Below are 7511 nucleotides of genomic sequence, written 5' to 3'. Positions count from 1 at the left end.
AAGATAACACGTTTAGAATGGAAAATCATAGCAACACCGCAACATAACTGCTGAAAATGTTGAACCAAATGACCACGAATTTAGAATAGATAGGAGAGTCGACTAAGAAAATAAAATATTAGAACTACAACAGCAAACAAACGCCTTTCATAATCAAAATAAACCAGCGCTTTTCGAATTTAGATTAGACTATATTGTGGTCGAGAAAGCAGCCATCCATATACACAACTTCTATATCTTATAAAAATCAAAGCAACAACAAAAGAGATATATATATATATATATATGTTAACATCTGAAAATTGAATCACTAAATTTATTTTAAGAGAGATGAAGTTCATCAATAACGATACAAATAGCTAAACGATGGACAGTGAGTGTTTGTTTACCACTTCGTGCAATGTCTCTGTGACTTGCTTTTGTGGGCATTTTAATGATTTTGAAATCTGTGTGAGAAAAATTAGAAAGTAGGGATAACGTACATATGATGTGAGGATTGGAACGTGGGGTAGTTAATATACAGGTTAGAAAATTTTCATTAATATTTTTTATTTTTTCAAGTTTTATTTTTATTAAAGAATATAAATCAATACAGTTATAATAATAATAATAATAATAATGATAGTATTTATATTTCATGTCTAGTAAAAGAAATATTTTACTTCAGATTCTAACCCTCAATTATTTAGGATAAAACTTGGAAAGATATTTACTTTGGAATTAATAAAGATAAAGTTTAGAATTTATAACTACTTTGAATTCAAATTTTAATTTACTTTTTAAATTAAAAAATGTACTTAAAGAGTTTATAATTTACTATTAATTACGGAATACTTGGGAAAAGTAATATTTATACGTGTAACTAGGGGTGTTCACGGGTCGGTTTGGATCGATTATTGGTCAAAACTAAAACCAAACCAACTTAATCGGTTTTGAAATTATCAAAACCAAACCAAACCAAATATAATATACATTTATCGGTTACGGTTTGGTTTGGTTTGGTTATTCGGTTATTAACCATAAACAAAAAGAAAAGAAAAAATTCATTCAAAATGTGAAAAAAGTGACAACAATCCATTCAAAACAAAAAAAATAGTTAGAATGACTGAAATTATTGAACTTTCGATCACTGAATTTATTATGATTAAAGCTTTAAAATTCACTATATTGGCTTAGAAGGAAAAGACATTAACATTTTTAGTCACAAAGAATTATCATAGACGCTCTTATACATGAAATCAATAAAATAAATATTTTCACCTTGGGCATTTTTGCTTTCAATAAGTAAATTATAATGAAAACATATATAAGATCTTTAAAAATTGTTTATAAAAATAATATATTAAGTATGTATATTAATAAAATATATGCATTATAATTCATCGGTTTGGTTCGGTTATTTCTTCAGTTTTTTCGAATAAAACCATAACCAAACCAAATACTATCGGTTTTCAAAAAACCTAAAAACCAAACCAAACCCAAATAAAATCAGTTTTATTTTATCGGTTTGGTTCAATTTTTCGGTTTGGATCAATTTTTATCCAAACCGTGAACACCCCTACGTGTAACTTCACTTTCCTTATTTTAGTTTAATTTTGGTCAATAATTTTATATTTCTATTGTTATAATTATATTACACGTCTTTTCCTTTAGTAAGTCTCCAAAAAATGAAATATTTATATATTTAGTAAAAATTAAATATTAAAATATCAATTTCACTTCCAATAAAATTATTTATATTTCATAGTCACACAAACACATATGACTTCTTTTTATATCATAAATTTTAAAGTATACACATATATTTTAAAATGTGTACCTTTTAAATTGACATTGTATAATTTGGGACAGAGTATAATAAAATATTTGTAGATAACATTTAGGAAATCTTTACATAATAATAAGGGATAAGGGTCTGAAAAATACTTCAACTTTGGTCAGATTTGTTGTTGCGATACTAAACTTTCATGAGGACCTATTACCTCCCTAGACTATTTAATACCGTATTTTTTACCCCCTGAACTATTTAATAGTGTATTTTAAAGGTATATATGTGCCCACGTGGACACATTACTATTTATAATTTTGCATTATTTTTTATGTCCACGTGGGCCAATATATATGTTTAAAATACAGTATTAATTAGTCTAGGGAGGTAATAGGTCCTCATGAAAGTTTAGTATCGCAACAACAAATTCGACCAAAGTTGAAGTATTTTTCAGACCCTTATCCCTTATTATTATGTAAAGATTTCCTAAATGTTATCTACAAATATTTTATTATACTCTGTCCCCCACCTCCACCCACCCCAAAAAAAAAATTTAAGTTTGTTTTTAAAAGGGATAAGGGTCTGAAAAATACCCCAACTTTGGTCGGATTTGTTGTTGCGATACTAAACTTTCATAAGGACCTATTACCTCCCTAGACTATTTAATATCGTATTTTTTACCCCCTGAACTATTTAATAGTGTATTTTAAAGGTATATATGTGCCCACGTGGACACATTACTATTTATAATTTTGCATTATTTTTTATGTCCACGTGGCAAATATATATGTTTAAAATACGGTATTAAATAGTCTAGGGAGGTAATAGGTCCTTATGAAAGTTTAGTATCGCAACAGCAAATCCGACCAAAGTTGGAGTATTTTTCAGACCCTTATCCCTAATAATAAACAAAATAGTTAATCATTTCATGGCAAGTAAATATTAACACTTCAATCAATTTTAATTTCCTTTTTTTTTTTGAATAGATAGCTATGTTTGACCGACTTCTTACATAGCTTTTAAATATATAAAATTTATTCAACTATCGAAATTAATATCAGAAGTTGCGATCAAAATTAGATTATTCGACTATTGAAATTCAAATTGTTCCACGTAATTTAAGATAAAAAGAGTAATTATTTGTGGAAAAAAAATCATAACTTAAGTGCAAATAGTTGTACTTAAAAGTCATTTGAATGGAGGAAATGATTTCAACAACTTATACTGTGATACTTTTTTGCCATTTCTCTATTTCACAGTTTGGCATAACTAAGTAACTTGACAAAAAAAACTCTAAGAAATGATAGATTATTATCAAAATTGTATTTTTAAACAAAAGAAAATATCATAATTAACATGTATATCATAATCACCAATCACTAAATGAAGAGAATAAAAATAAAAATGTACCTTCACACGAAAGCCACAAATTGGCATTAAATAGTCATTGTAATATGATTTTTAAAAAAGGAAAAAATTGTAATTTCACCGTATTATCTTCAACATCTAAAATGATGCTAAATGTTCAAAGTTTTTTTTTCCCTTTATGTTCATAGTACACACAAAGTAAGTTTGTCAATTTAAAGAGTTTTGATACTTATATATTTTATTTTATTTTAAAAAACGTGGGAAGTTATTTTGTAAAACAAACTGGTATGGTTATATTTTTTTAATTGACTATAAAAAGAAACAAAAAACTTAAACTACCTTATATATTGATTTTTAAATTGAAATTAACTGTTTGAAAATTTTACATAATTATCCAAATTTTTAAAACTGCAAAAATTTAATTGACTATTAAATTTGTTTTGTTTGAAATTAACTGATTTTAAAAAAATAATTAAATAGATGTCATAATAAAGATAAGTATTCTGATTAGGACAAAAATAAGAGTCCAAAAAACATATAAACATTAGTCACATGTATAGTCAGTTAGTTATTTTTAAAATAAAAGAATTAGAAAATAATTATTTCTAAATTCTAGAAAAGAATACGTATAAAGTTTTTTTTAGAATTTTTAACATTTTAAAATTTAAATTGAAAATAACTAACTAATAAAAATTTAAATTATTTAAAATATTAAATTTTTAAAATTAAAAATTTATTTTTTTTGTATTGCTGACATGTGACGCTTTTTTTTTCTCCTATTATATATTGATAAGTATTATTATTATTATCATTATATTATTATTATCTAAATTTTTAAAATTTAAAATTGAATTTTTTGTATTGCTGACATGTGCTGTTTTTTCTCTCTCCTATTATATATTGATAAATAATAATAATTTATAATAATTATTATAATAATAATAATAATAATTATTATTATTATTATTACTATTATTTTCTACATTTGTTTTTCTTTAAATGAGGAGGTTGTGGAAAGATGGTTAAAATTTAAAAATACCTTTCCACAAAAAAAGGACCACATACGTTACTTTCTAGAGTTTTAAAAAAAATAAAAAAATACAAATTTACAGTTATGCCCTATTTTCTAGAACTAATTTAAAATGAATTTAATTATTTAATAAATCTTATTTTTGTGGTGCTGACAGGTAAGCGCTATCACCACTCCTATTAGATATACTAGTATTATTATTATTTTCTACATTTGTTTTTCTTTAAATGAGGAGGTTGTGGAAAGATGGTTAAAATTTAAAAATACATTTCCACAAAAAAAGGACCACATACGTTACTTTCTAAAGTTTTTTAAAAAAAATAAAAAAATACAAATTTACAGTTATTCCCTATTTTCTAGAACTAATTTAAAATGAATTTAATTATTTAAATAAATCTTATTTTTGTGGTGCTGACACGTAAGCGCTATCACCTCTCCTATTATATATACTAATATTATTATTATTATTTTCTACATTTGTTTTTCTTTAAATGAGGAGGTTGTGGAAAGATGGTTAAAATTTAAAAATACCGTTCCACAAAAAAAGGACCACATACGTTACTTTCTAGAGTTTTAAAAAAAACAATAATAAATACAAATTTACAGTTATTCCCTATTTTCTAGAACTAATTTCAAATTAATTTTAATTATTTAAATAAATCTTATTTTTGTGGTGCTGACACGTAAGCGCTATCACCTCTCCTATTATATAATATATACTAGTATACATGCCCGCGCAATACACGGATGATTTAAAATGTATTAATTTCAAAATTAAAATAACTAATAAAATGTATTATGCACTTAACAATATATTTAATTTATAATAATAATTATAAAAATAAAATAAAATAATAATAATAATAATAGTATTACAATATTATATATATATATAGATGTATCAACTACGCTTTTAGTTTTATAATATATTATGTTGAAATTTTTCTAATGATACTATTAATTGTATAATTATATTTCCTTGAATAAATATGAAATACTTTTCAAATATTTTTATGTGTTTGTACTTTATTATTTTTTTGTCGTTTGAGTAAAAAAATTATGTTAATAATTTATTAATTCTAACATTTCAAATAAAATATTTGATATCATGAGATTAGATGACATGTTTAATATATTTTCTGTATGTGTTTTATTCAAAATCCAAAAAAAATTCAAAATACTTTTTCCATATTAAATTTGTGTAAAAATATAATATAATTATCAAAAACAAAAATAACAATATTCCTTGTTTCTCTCCTATACAACCCTAAATTATAGCATCATCATTTGTACATATAATTATCTACCAAATATTTTGTTAAAATATAGTTTTAAAAAATAGGCTAAATTTATTTGTGTTTTAAATCTATGTAACTCTAAACATAAATTTGTAGTTCCTATATTAGCAGCATTAACAAAAAAAAATAACAAAAGAAAAAGGCAAACAATTGTTTTTTTTTTAAAGAAAATATATATTTGATGAGGATTCTACTAACATGTTTTTTCTTATCTTTATAATAATTTAGATTATTAATCCATTTCAATTCTTTTTTAAAGCAATAAAAACTTTCTGGCACTTTATAGATTATAGGTTCATTTCAAAAAAAAATTAAGCAATAAAAATTCTCTGTAAGCAATTATTTAAAAAATACACATACAAAGAAACAAAAGAATTATTAGTGTTAGAAATATAGATACAAAGAAATAGAAAATTATTTTTTTGTTGTGTTGAGAGGAAATAAAAAAAAGAAAAGAAAGTAAAATATATAAGCATCGTAGATTATCTCGTTCTCACAATGCACAACAATATTCATCAAGGTTTCAATAATTCAACTTGACTTGTACCTGGAACAGAGAAAAAGGGTATCCAATTGAAATCCAGGCACTTTTTTATCAATCAAGAGGGCGTATGATTTTCTTTGGTTCTTCACAATTGTCTGAGCACTTATTATTATCATTCCACTGTAATATGCACTTACCTATTTACAATTCATTTTACAAAAGTAAAAACCACAAACAAATAAGGTTAGTTATTATTCAGTTTTGATGAACAAAAAAAAAATCTAAAAATATATGACAACTTACTTTGACAAAATGAAGTTTAGAAGTTCTTTGCCTAATGGAAAGTAAATTCCTTTCAACAATTGCAGGGGAAAAGTTTAAAGTTAATGAAAATTTAAAGTGACCTATAATATTTCATTTAGGACTTTATATAATTTTTAAATAACCAATATATCCGTAACTTATTTATTTAGTTGGTTGCTTAAAATTTAAAATTTAAAATTTAAAATTCAAAATGAATTGATTAATAGTTATCCAATCCTAATTTTTAGCAAAGTGGAAAAGAAGTTTTAAAACTCCCTATTTAATTGGATAAATGTTCTTTTTAAATAAAGATTAATTTGTTTGTGAAATTTTAATTTTGCAAGCGTAAAATTTGTTATTTTTTTACTGTTTGCAAATTTATATCCATACTTTTTTTTAGTGTTTGAAATTTTTAACTTCTTTGTTTTTTGGCATTTTTAAAATTTAAAAGTTAGATATTAAATATAGATATATAGACTACCGCTTAGATTATATTAATTACTAATATATTTCTTTGGTAAAAGATACATATAATTTTTATTAGTTTTTCTCATCGAGGATTTTATATATAAATGAATTATTCTTCTTATTATATATAAAATATTAAACATTTTATATATAAATGCAGTAATCTATTTATTTAAAATAATAGTGATTTTTTAAAATTATTTTTATTGAATTTAGAAGTTGTGGAAAGATTGCTAATATATTTCCCATTAAAAATGTTGTGTTCTTAAAACAAAATAAATAGATAGTGAAAACTTTGTAAATCCTAACTTTTTTTAAAAGAAAAAAATCGAAATCCAATATTTTTTAAGCTTTTTAAATTTTAATAATAAATACAGTTATTCCTAATTTTTAGAATTGAAATTAAAAAAATTAAAATAATTTTATTTATTTAAAAAATCATTTTTTAAGCATTATCTTAAATATTTATCATGAAAGTAAATTTTCAACTTTTTTTTTAAAAAAATATATAAGGAAAAACTACCTAACTAGACATACATTCCTACTATATATACTAATATTACCTCTACTTTTAAACAATTACATATATTACCACTTTTAATATTTTATACCATATATTTTTAAAAATATAATTAGATACACAAATTCCTTGAAACTAGGATTACTTAATTATCTTAACATTTTAAAAATTAAAATTAATGGTCCAAATATATTTCTATCTCATCAACCCCCCTCCCCCAACCTCCTCAGTAAATTGTCTATCCCCACCCCTCACCCCCACCAATGTATTCT

The sequence above is a fragment of the Solanum tuberosum genome, unplaced genomic scaffold, assembly GCF_000226075.1.
Source record: "Solanum tuberosum cultivar DM 1-3 516 R44 unplaced genomic scaffold, SolTub_3.0 scf00336, whole genome shotgun sequence".
Lineage (NCBI taxonomy): Eukaryota > Viridiplantae > Streptophyta > Magnoliopsida > Solanales > Solanaceae > Solanum > Solanum tuberosum.
The sequence above is the reverse complement of the archived record's forward strand: the minus strand, read 5'-3'. Positions refer to the sequence as shown.